Below are 12526 nucleotides of genomic sequence, written 5' to 3' on the forward strand. Positions count from 1 at the left end.
TGTCAATATTCTTTTGTCTTTTCTGGTTCTACCGTCTGGCTTCTATATTATTCACCTGAACTCTTACTTCATTTGACCTGACTTTTGTTTCCTTGCCCTGTTTTTGATTTGTTCTTTCGCCATACCATTTTTTTCCTTTACTAAAAGAAAAGCTTTTTAAAAAATATCGTAGTTGTATACGTAGGTTATGGAAAATTATATAAGCAAAAGATGAAATAGAGTAAATACACTCAGCTAACATGGCCGACAGATCTGCTAACATGCATTCTTCCAGATGTTTTTCTTTGCAGACACACACACATATATAAACTACATTTAAAAATCACACAGCTTCAACCTGCTTTTTTACTTACTAAACTTTCATTATCTTCAATGTTAACGTTAATATGTGTATATATACACAGACAAATACACACACACACACACACACACACACACACATACTTACAATAAAAAATTATGGTTCAGTAGAGCAAGATGAGTAACCAGTAGGTCAAAAAAGAAATCAAAAGATTAGAATATATCTTGAGACAAATGAAAATCAAAACACAACATATCGAAAATTGTAGGATGTTGCCGGGCACAGTGACTCATGCCTGTAATCCCAGTACTTTGGGAGGCCGAGGAGGGTGGATCATTTGAGGTCAGAAGTTCAAGACTAGCCTGGCCAACACTGTGAAACCCCATCTCTACTAAAAATACAAAAAATTAGCTGGGCATGGTGGCAGGCACCAGTAATCCCAGTTAGTCAAGAGGCTGAGGCAGGTGAATCACTTGAACCTGGGAGGCGGAGGTTGCAGTGAGCCGAGATCATGGCACTGTACTCCAGCCTGGGCAACAGAGCGAGACTCCATCTCAAAAAAAAAATAATTATAGAATGTATTAGATTTGTGCAAAAGCAGTACAAAGAGGGCAGTTTATAGGGTTAAACACTTATATTTAAAAAGAAGATGATCTCAAAAAAACAACTTAACTTTATACCTCAAGGAACTATAAAAAGAGCAAATTAAGCCCAAAGTTAGCTGACGGAAGAAAATAATAATGCTTAGAGCAGAAATAAAAGAAACAGAGAATAGAAAAGCAATAGGAAAATAGTCAACAAAACCTAGAGTTGTTTTTTGAAAAGTAGACAACATTGACAAACCTTTGGTTAGACTAAGAGTAAAGAGAAGACAAATAAGACTATTTGAATTCAAAGCTTGACTACCTTCTACTAGTTCTGTGACTTTGGACAAATTATTCAGGTGCTTGACATCTCAGCAAAGTGTGGACAGCATGAATGTCATCCTCAAGCCTGCTGCCATGTTTAAAATAAACCAAGTACTATGCCTGGCACATCGGAAACACTCGATAAACGCTAGTTATACAATTTTCTGTATTTTTCATGACTTTGTACTGAGTCCCTATATGGTTGTGTCTTAACAGTTTTTGATTAATGATCATTTAAGTGCATTCTAGGTTTTCATTGTTATAAGCAATATTGCAAGATGCATCCAGTCCATACGTCCTTCCACCCACCTGTAATTCTTCCCCTGACTTTTAATATGTATGGGCCCTTGGACTTGCGACACTTGTGTTCTCACCTCTCACATTATCTCCATGATGACTATAATCTCTTTCTTTTTAAAAAACTGTTTAATTATTTACTTTTTATTTTTGTAGAGATTGGGTCTCACTCTGTTGCCCAGGCTGGTCTTGAATTCCTGACCTCAAGCGATCCTTCCATCTCAGCCTCCCAAAGTGCTAGAATTACAGTCATGAGCCACTGCTTCCAACCGACTTTATTGAGTATCAGCTCTATTTCTGACATCAGAGTAAAGAGAACTGCTGGCAGGGCACAGCGGCTCATGCCTGTAATCCCAGCACTTTGGGAGACCAAGGCAGGAGGATCACTTGATGCCAGAAGTTCAAGTCCAGCCTGGGCAACATAGTGAGACCCCCCCCCCATAAAAATAAAAATAAAAAAATTAAAAAAAAGAACCACAAGCATAAATTCTTTGTAAAGCGTGGAATAACTCTGTGAGCCAAGGAGTCTGAATCAAAGACTTCACTACTTTATTTGAAATAATTATTTTCACATAATAGGTCCGTAACTCCCACCCCATCCAATCAATTAATGAAAGGAGTGAAGCAAATAGGCTCTATTGGTTCATCTTTGTGTTTAATTCTGCAACAGGTGCTCAGGTGATAACTGTCAGTGAGGATGTTTCCACTTGTAAGCTTCTGTGATTAGATCCAGCACAAGAAAAACACTTATTAGATAGAATTTCAATGCATTAGAACTAATGTCACTAGCTACAATCATGTCAATATGATTTCACCTGAGGATATTTACCAGGGTTACTAGTGTGGCAGGTCAGAGATCAACTCTCTCCCTATTAGAGTAAAATTACCCAAGTTTGTAGGACACTATGTGTCAATCCTGATTATTTTGCTCATCCGAATCTCAAAGAGCAGTGATAACGTGTGAACAGTGACACCAAACACCACTGAGCGTCAGAACTTCCTCATTTCTCACGGTCCTCTTTACCAGGGTCCCTCCCCATCTCTTTCTCTCCCCTTTGCTTATTTTGACTTCCTTCATGTATCCTTTTCTAAAGTCTTTCTGTCTTCCCTTCATCTTCTCTCCCCAGCCACTTAATCTTTGCCTTGACCCTGCCTCTCTCTCACTCAAGCTCCCATGTCGTCTTGTCCCCATTCTCCACTCTCAAACTTCTTGGAAGAGTGCCATTGCAAAATTATAACTGAGACAGTGAAAGAGATCTAACCTAACCAGCTCCACCTTGCTTCTAACCTCCAAGCTGTCTTCGTTCATTCCTAGGCGTAGGCTGAGCTAATTTGGGGAAGAACTTAGTTTATGGTTTAAAACAAAGACAGTAACAGCCCTTTCCCAAAACAAACCTCCTTCTTGGTTGGAGACTAGACTGCCTTTGTAGGACTAACAAATTACCCATAATTGGAAATTATGGTTTAGGAGTCATGGAGCTGGAGTTTACACCATTCTGACCCTCCCTAAACTGCTCCTAAGGTCAGTGCTTGAGATATTATGCAGATCCTGCACTGATGGGTCAGCTGGCACCACCCAGTTCGATAACTGGCTTATCTGATCTTGTGGCCGCCACCCAGGCACTGACTCAGTGCAAGAGGACAGCTTCAATTCCCTATGATTTCATCTCTGACCCAATTTTCACGACTTCATACTGAGTCTCTTTATGGTTGTGTCTTAACAGTTTTTGATTAATGGTCATTTAAGTGCATTCTAAGTTTTCATTGTTAAGAGCAATATTGCAAGATGCATCCATTCAGTCCTCTCGACTCACTGGCCTTCCCCCAACCCACCAAATTATCTTTAAAACTCTGATCCCCAAATTCTCGGGGAGACTGATTTGAGTAATAATAAAACTCCAGTCTCCCGTAAAAACAAACAAAGAAACAACTACTTGGAAGAGTGGTCCTTACTGCTGCTCCCCTTCTTCACATCTCATCTCTTCAAATCCCTCAACCTGGCTTCCATCTCTATTGCTGTCGATGCTGTGCTCTCAGAATTCAGGAATGATAAACCAATAGCCACATGTGACCCTGGTTTTCCTCCTAATTCTGTCCGATCTTTTTTTCTTGGCTTTTCTTGGACCGTTTCATTCCCATTGACGTTAGGGTCTCCAGGGCTCCAGGGCTCCATCTTCTATCACTTTCTTCGCTAGCTCTTACCACTTGCCTTGACAATTTTACCTAATTCCATGACCAGCTGATGGCTCCTAAACTCACTCTTCAGCTGAGCTCCACCCAACAGTGATTTCACTGTCACCGTTCTAATTATGACCCTTGATGTTTCCCACCCAAAACTATTACATCTTAATTAGACGTTCTGCTTCTGCTTTCACCCTCTTCTAATCAGTTTTCTACCCTGATTCTGTTCTTTTTTAGCACGTAGGTCTGATGATGTCAGGTCCCTTCTTTCAGCAACAAACCAAGGGGGGAAAAGAGCTCCTCATGCTGTCCACCAAAGCTCTCAGGCATCAGTCTTTATCTACCTCATTCTGTTTCACACATCATATAACACTCCAGCCCACGAGACTACCTGCTATTTCTAGAAAATGACATCCAATCTTATGGTGGTTTTGAGTTTTTCTTCTTGCTATTAGCTCTTGCTGGAATGTATTTCTTCCCCATCATTTTCCTAGTAAAATCCTGCTCATTCTTTCAGTTTGAGATCCAATATGATCTCCTCACCCTACTTTGCTGGGGTAAAATGATCTCTCTTTTACCCATGTTCCCATCCACATTTGCTCATACTACCTTTTATTACTTGTATAATCATCTTGTATTACTATCTAAATTATGATCCTGTGAAGGAATGGGCTATGTTTTGTTCAATTTTTGAATGGTAATTCCTAGAAGTAATCATGCACTAATAAATATTGGTTGAATTGAATTCTCAAGTCCCTCTAGCCCTTTTGCAACCATAAGGAAATAAAAAATGAGCTACCAAAAGGGAAAATAATAATTTGCAAAATTAAAACAATATCTGTTCTACATGAGTTGGCAAATATATGCTTTGGAGTGAATTCAATCCAGTTGGGGCAAAGAAGGGAAACAAATGTGCATTTTCTGGTAAGAAACCCAATTTGCCTTTGTGATTATATTAAAACATTTGCCCCCACATCTAGATAAAAATTCACAGACTTTAAAACAATTCTATATTCAGATGTATCCAACTTACTTTTTTTTTTGTCTTGAGACGGAGTCCTGCTGTGTCACCCAGGCTGGAATGCAGTGGCACAATCTCGGCTCACTGCAACCTCCGCCTCCCTGGTTCAAGCCATTCTCCTGCCTCAGCCTCCTGAGTAGCTGGGATTACAAGCTGGGATTACACCTGCCACCATGCCTTGCTAATTTTTTTTTTTTTTTTTTGTATTTTTAGTAGAGACGGGATTTTGCCATGTAGGCCAGGCAGGTCTTGAACTCCTGACCTCAGGTGATCTGCCCACCTTAGCCTCACAAAGTGCTGAGATTACAGGCGTGGTGCACTGAGCTCGGCTGACCCAACTTACTTTTAAGTTAAACCTCAGGAATTAGTGGGAAAAGATTTATTTCCTTCTCTCTGTGTTTTCATGCAGAGGAACTTCCTTAGATAGAAATCCCAGCTTTACTCCTAACCTCTTACTTATTTCTGCAGGGTAATTTTGCAGGTTGATGAGTTGAGGGAAATGCACCATTCATACTCCTCAGCTCCCTTCTGTCTCCTGAAGAACAAGTGTCTTATAGGGCTCCCCACCACAGTCTGGTGGCTGGCCCCAGTGGGAGAAAGGCCTGCATTCAATTGACTGTAACTAAGTGGGTATGTTTGTAAAATTCAGGGTAAACGATAAGCAAACACACTAGACTGCAGACTTGAGGCATAGAATTCAATAGCTTTATTATTTCCATCTTTTTGACTCCTGTGCCTCCCTCTCAATTGGTTTCTGACTGGGCATGGAAATCTCAAATCTGGAAAGAATGCAACTCAAGAATTTCATTTAATAAACATTCACTGAAGGGTGACAATGTGGAATCCATTGCACAAGATATGGGGTGTATGAAGGTGAAATGAGAAATTTAAAAGGCCAAAACTCTGGAACTGAAATAGGAGTTCCCTGATCCCCTTTGCAGTACATGCAGCAGGGGTGTGACTTGTCTGTTCAGTCACCTCTGCTGCTCAAACCTCCAATAGGAGAGAGAACACATAGTTAGGGAGGTGCAGGAGCGAAGGCAAGTGCTGTGGGCTTCCGCCCCCGGGTAGTGTCCAAGGGTGGGTGCCTGCAGCCCCAGTGTTACAATGCTCTTTTAGCTCTGCCATCCTCAGATGGTTTAAGTTTTAACCAGCCCGTGGACCCTCTGTCTTTTCACAAGGGTGGGGGGCTAGTGTGACAGTTTTCTGTATCCCGAGCTCTTGCCCAGCATCCCGGAAGAAACGGTGACACATGGGCTTGAAGGATGAACCTGAGGTTTTATTGAGTGGTGGAAGTTGCTTAGTGGGATGGATGGCGAGTTGGCAGGGGGATGGAGTGGGAAAATGATCTTCCCCTGGAGTTTGGCCATCCAGCTGCCGAATTCCCCTCCAACTGTCCCCAGCTGAATCCCTCTTTGCCTTCAGACATTCCTTCTCTTCTCCCTTTCTCTGCCATGCCGTTCTGCTATCCATCTGCTTGCCTGCTTGTCCCCTCGTCTGCTTCTGGAGCCTTGGGGTTTATATGGGTACAGGACAGGGGGGCAGGGTAGGCCAAAAGGCAACTTTTTGGGCACAAAAACAAAAATGTCTGTTCCCACTTAGGGCTGCAGATCTTCAAGCTTGAGGATGGGGTCTTTGCCAGGGAACCACCCTCTTCTCCCCAATATCGCCCTGTCTCCTGTCCATATCAGAACTGCTTCCAAATATAGGCTGCAGACAAAGCACCACATGGCTTTCTGGCTTACCTTTCCTAAATACCAGGTTCCTGTTAGATGTGAAGCACAGATGGTATGATTTGGATCACAATTTTCTTTGGCTGCATTATTTCTCATTTCACTGAATGATATTTTCTAAGCAATCTTATTAATTTCACTATCATTTCACGTTTATACTAAGGAAAGTAGTTATTTTCTTTATGCTTTCAGAAAGATCCTGAGCAATAATTGAATTAAAACAATAAGTGCAACTCTTGTCAAAATACCAAATTAATTCCCAGAAAACTAAGTTCATTGACAAATTTTGTGTTTTAACTTCACTTGATTTAAATTTGGGTTGTTGGAACATTGGGAAGGGCTTACTTTTTTTTCATTTCTTCATAAAATATAATTTTTATCACTCTCGTACTCTTCCCAGCTTAAAATATGATCAAACCAGGATCCATATACAACTGGAAGAAAGGTGAACTGTTCATATTAAACATTATGGGTTTGCATCCCTGGGTTCTTCCCACTTCAGCAAAAAGTGAGAGAGTTTTCCTTAGAAGAGCTCAATTTCACTATTGTTTCAACTAAATACAATGTTGTGATATGAAACTGGATGATCATATCTTTTATTAAGCCTATTAGTGTTTTTTTTTCTATTTCTAGTTAATATGATCTTATTGTAAGCAAAAGGGGCAACAGAAATACAGAGCTACACATTTTTCCTAATAACTGTGTTCTGATTACTGCTTTGGTTTTTGAGAGAAATAGACAAACATTGAGAATTTATCATTTTCTTTCTGAAAGTGACATACTTTTCATAATTATAGGCTCACCACAAGAAGTTTACAGACTTCAAATAAAAGATTCCATTCACTTATCTTAGTTCAAGGCTGAAAAACACAGTCCTAGGGATTTATCTGTAGCTGATTTTATCTCTTTCTTGTTGGTAAAGGACAGCCTTAAAAAACCTTTAGGGCTTAAAAGTAAAATATTATCGTGCACAATAATCTCTTCAGCAGTGATGATTAAAAACAAAATGTGAGCAACTTCTTGTCCTCACAAGAAGCCAAATAGTATGAAAATCTCAAGCATAAAACATAGTAATTGAAAGTGCTATAATCCATCATTCCATGCACTCATCATCCAAAGTTAAAATTCTAGCTAATGCCCCAGCATAAAAGAGCTACTCTGCTAGTGATTTCCTGAAGATCTGCTGACTTTTGATTCATTGAATAAACATTTATTAAGCCATTAGTGTCTGCCAGACATTGTGCTAGACATTCTGAACATTAAAGCTTTGATTAAATTGAAGTATAATTAACTCCAAACTAACTGCAGTTTTTCATGGCTTCAGTTCTTGAGGAAATTAAAGGCAAGAAAATAACCATAATGTATTTTTAGAACAAGAATTTCCAGGATGACTGTAGTGTCATTAAAAAATCAGTACCATTTCCTGTCCCTGGGACCCACAGGGTTATATATGTAATAAGAATTGGTGCTTAGAAAAGTTGTCCTGATACAGTCTTTAGTTATTAGCAATCTCAGACTATTCCAATGACTTACAAAAAACATTATCTTAGAATTACTCAAATTACTATGTCAGTGATAAGGGATTTGCCCTCTAAGAATAGCCAATCTTTTCCCAGACACAAAAACTGGATGATAGAAAAACTGATCTCTGATGCACATTTGGGAAGTTAATTAGTCCCTAGCATCCAAACAATGTTCAAAAATATTACCTGCCTCCCCGCCTCGCACCAACAGCCACAGCCCAGGCCTCCTGGATGATGTCATCCCTGTGCCCAGGGTTGCTGAGGTTGCAGATGCCCTTGAGACTGTCAGGGAAGCTCAAGCTCTTGTGCCCAGGAAGCTGGGCAGGGACAGAGACTCAGTGTCACACTCCAAGGTCAGGTGTAATTGACTCTGCCCATTATGTTTTTTCAGTTGAAAATATATTGCAACATGCCTCAAAATAGATTTTAAAAAGAACTTTTGGAGCATAGCCTGATTGCAATTTGACAACAAGCTGTTCTGTTACTAATTAATTTATATACCACCTTGTTCCAAAAGACTTAAGTCAGCCAAAAGAATGTAAACAATTGGCTGCCTGTGTCTTCCATACTACCATAGGAAAGTGAATGTATTAATATATTTAAAGACTTTTTTTAAAAAGTTAATTTTTTTTTTATTTTTAACTTTTTTGAAACAGTATCTCATTTTGTCACCCAGGCTGGAGTACAATGGTGCAATCTCTGCTCACTGCAACCTCCGCCTTCCAGGTTCAAACTATTCTCATGCCTCAGCCTCCTGAGTAGCTGAGATTACAGGTGCACGCCACCATGTCTGGCTAATTTTTGTGTTTTCGGCTAGAGACAGCATTTCACCATGTTGACCAGGCTGGTCTTGAATTCTGGGGCTCAAGCAGTCCACCTGCCTAGCCTCCCTAAGTGCTGGGATTACAGGTGTGAGCCACCACACTTGCCAAAAGTTAGAATTTTTAAGAAAACATTTGAGTTAATTTTTAAATCAGAATCCTCATTTTTCAGGTTATTAATAGATCTGGGACTTCAAAGAAAATGTAGCTTCCAAAATAGAGATTTGAAATCCTTTTCTAGGAAATGCTTTTCTTTGGTTAATTACAGAATTATCCCACCACCTCTTGGCCTTAACATATGCCTGGACTACCCTTTCTCTGTGGTCCAAATGGCTCCTTCCCCTGTGTGCCCCTGAATAGAGGTTGCTTACTCTCATCCAACCCATGTCTTAGGGTCTGAAGAGTCAACAATCTCACTGCTTCCTAGAAACTTTCAGAACTCCCTCCTCCTATAGAAACCAGGCCTCTTTGAGAGTCATGGGACTCTGCCACTCTTTCCTTCAATATTTCAGTCATAAGTTGACCTCCTGTTCTCTCCCCTACATTCACAGAAGATTCTGACTTTAGATCAACATTTTCTGTGTCATCTCAAATCTCACCATCAGCTGGAGTGACTTTAATGAAGAGTTTCTGCGATCCCTACTCTGACCACTTTTGTCCCTTTCTATCTTTACTTTCTTTCCCTTGTTCATCCTCTCAACAGTTTTCTTGTCAAAACCTTCAACTTCCTTGCCCCTTATTGCTTATTTCAATCACCTAAAAATGTGCCCAGTGTTGAATCAAAACACTTTACCATCTTTTCTTCTCTCCACTGCTACAGAGTGCTGCTGGAGAAATTTACACAACTCTGTTCACACCAAGGCCACCTGCCAAACCTACTTGTCCTACATTAACACATTCTATTCTTTGCGTCAGCTATTTCAAATCTTCCATACTTTCTGCAAACCTTCTGCCCCACTCTTATATCTGATTATAATGAGCATCTTAGTCTTGAGTTTCTAGAAAGTACTTTGAGGATAGATAATTGTACAGAAAATATAAATTCTCTAGGATGAAGTGGCCTAGGAAATATAGAGTAATAATATGAGACTGGAGATAGAGCTACAAGGAAAAAAAGAAAAAAATGCTGATATATTAATTTCATCAAAATATTAACTTGTCAAAATATTACTAGAGCACAATTTTCAGTTATTAACTCGAAAAAATAAAACATATTTATATACTATCTAAAAGGTAAATTACAAGATTAGATAAATGGAGCTGTTTCTTTTTTTCTTTTTCTTTTTTTTTTTTTTTTTTGAGACAGAGCTTTGCTCTGTCACCCAGGCTGGAGTGCAGTGGTGCAATCTCGGCTCACTGCAACCTCCGCCTCCTGGGTTCAAGTGATTCTCTTGTCTCAGACTCCCAAGTAGCTGGGATTACAGGCACGTGCCACCAGGCCCAGCTGATTTTTGTAATTTTTTTAGTAGAGACAGGATTTCGCCGTGTTGGCCATGCTGGTCTCAAACTCCTGACCTCAGGCGTTTCGTCTGCCTGAATACAGACTATCATGATGCCTTAGTTGTAATCTCTTTAGATAAATATTTGCTTACCATATTTTCACATTGATATAAAACTACTTAAAAGTCTTCTGTGTCTAGTAGAATAATGAGGAGATTTCTATAGCATATTTTAGTCATTACTTAATTTGAATCTCTAATCCTACAAAATAGATTTATTAGTCTTATTTTATATTAGAAATGTAGAACTCAGAATGGTTACTCTGCTCATCCAAAGTCACACAGGGAATAAATTGTAGTCAGAACTTGATGCCAAGTCTTCTACCTCCATCACCTTTTCTTTCTTTCTTTTTTTTTTTTTTTTTTTTTGAGACACTCTGTCGCCCAGGCTGGGGTGCAGTGGCCAGATCTCAGCTCACTGCAAGCTCCGCCTCCCGGGTTTACGCCATTCTCCTGCCTCAGCCTCCCGAGTAGCTGGGATTACAGGCGCCCGCCACCTCGCCCAGCTAGTTTTTTGTATTTTTTAGTAGAGACGGGGTTTCACCGTGTTAGCCAGGATGGTCTCGATCTCCTGACCTCGTGATCCGCCCGTCTCGGCCTCCCAAAGCGCTGGGATTACAGGCTTGAGCCACTGCGCCCGGCCATCACCTTTTCTTTCTACTACATTCTGTTTTCATTTGCAAGAGGATAAGCTTCCCCTCAAAAAGTCATTGAAGGCTGGGCATAGTGGCTCATGCCTATAATCCCAGCACTTTGGGAGTCTGAGGCAGGTAGATCGCTTGAGCTCAGGAGTTCAAGACCAGCCTGAGCCATATGACGAAACCCCATCTGTATAAAAAATACAAAAATTAGCTGGGCATGTTGCTGTGCACCTGTAGTCCCAGCTACTCAGGAGGTTGAGGTGGAAGGATTGCTTGGGGCCAGGAGATCAAGGGTGTGAAGAGCTGTGGTCGCATCACTGCACTCCAGCCCGGGTGAAGAGTGAAACCTTGACTCAAAAAAAAAAAAAAAGGAAAGAAAGAAAAAGAAGGAAAGTCATTAAAGAACATCCCTGAAACACAGTCACATGCATATAACACATCCATATGTGCATACACTCAGAAAGACAAACAGCCCTATCTTAATGAAACAGGAGAGTCCCCCAATTCCCCTCGCAGGACATGTGCCGGGGTGTGGCTCACCTGCTTGGTCACCCTAAAGCTCAAACCCCTAGGGGGAGCATGCAGACAGGCAGGTACAGAGGCCACCTGTGCACTTTTGGGCTCTGGCCCCACGGCAGCATCTAGGGGTGGGTGTCCGTGACTCCCAAAGCCCAAGTGGGCATGTGTTACAAAGGTCTTTCAAATTTGCCACCGGCAGATGGCTTGTGTGTTAATCAGCTCAATGGACCCTCTTCCTTATTGCAAGGGCAGAGGGCCAGTGTGACAGCCTTCTGTACTCTAAGCTCTTGCCCAGTATCCTGGAATAATCAGATCACATGTGGGCTCAAAGGATGAGTTCAAGGTTTTATTGAGTGGTGGAAGTGGCTCTCATTGAGATGGATAGAGAGCTAGATGTGGGGATGGAGTGGGAAGGTGGTATTCCCCTGGAGTTGGACTGCCCAGCAGCCAAACGCTTCTCTAACCACTCCCGGACAAACTCCCCTCAGCTTCCAGACATCCCTCCTCTTCCCTCTTTCTCTGCTGTGTGTCATTCCACCATCTCTGGTCTGCTGGTCTCAACATTCAGCCACTTGTGTGTGTGCCTGCTAAAATCTCAGGATTATATGGGTACAGGTTGGGGGCATAGTGGACCAGAGTGGTCTTGGAAAATGCAATACTCAGGTGTGAAAACAGGAGTGCTCATTCTCATTTAGGTCCACAGGCACAGGCCCGAGGGTAAAGCCCTGGCCAGGGATTCCACCCTTCTCTACCCAGCACTTCCCTATCCCCTCCCGTATCGTTATAAGTAAAGAAAAGTGAAGCTACTGCTTCCATTCATACAGATTTCCTTTAAAAGCTCTAGTGATTCAGTGACTATTCCTGGTGGTGACAGGGTTTGCACAGGCTGGATCATCTTGATGTAGAATACTTACAAGTAAAATCTCTTCGTACCTAAGGTGTAAAAGAATCATGTGGAATATTTTTCCAACCACACTCTGCCCCTCCTAGATGTTCTGCTGTGAGTCCTGATTAACGTGGTGACAACAAAGGCAGATGTTCCCTGAAGGCCAATGAGCTTCACTGAGTTCTGGTCTGGGCTG

Source organism: Mandrillus leucophaeus, unplaced genomic scaffold (assembly GCF_000951045.1).
Source record: "Mandrillus leucophaeus isolate KB7577 unplaced genomic scaffold, Mleu.le_1.0 Scaffold918, whole genome shotgun sequence".
Lineage (NCBI taxonomy): Eukaryota > Metazoa > Chordata > Mammalia > Primates > Cercopithecidae > Mandrillus > Mandrillus leucophaeus.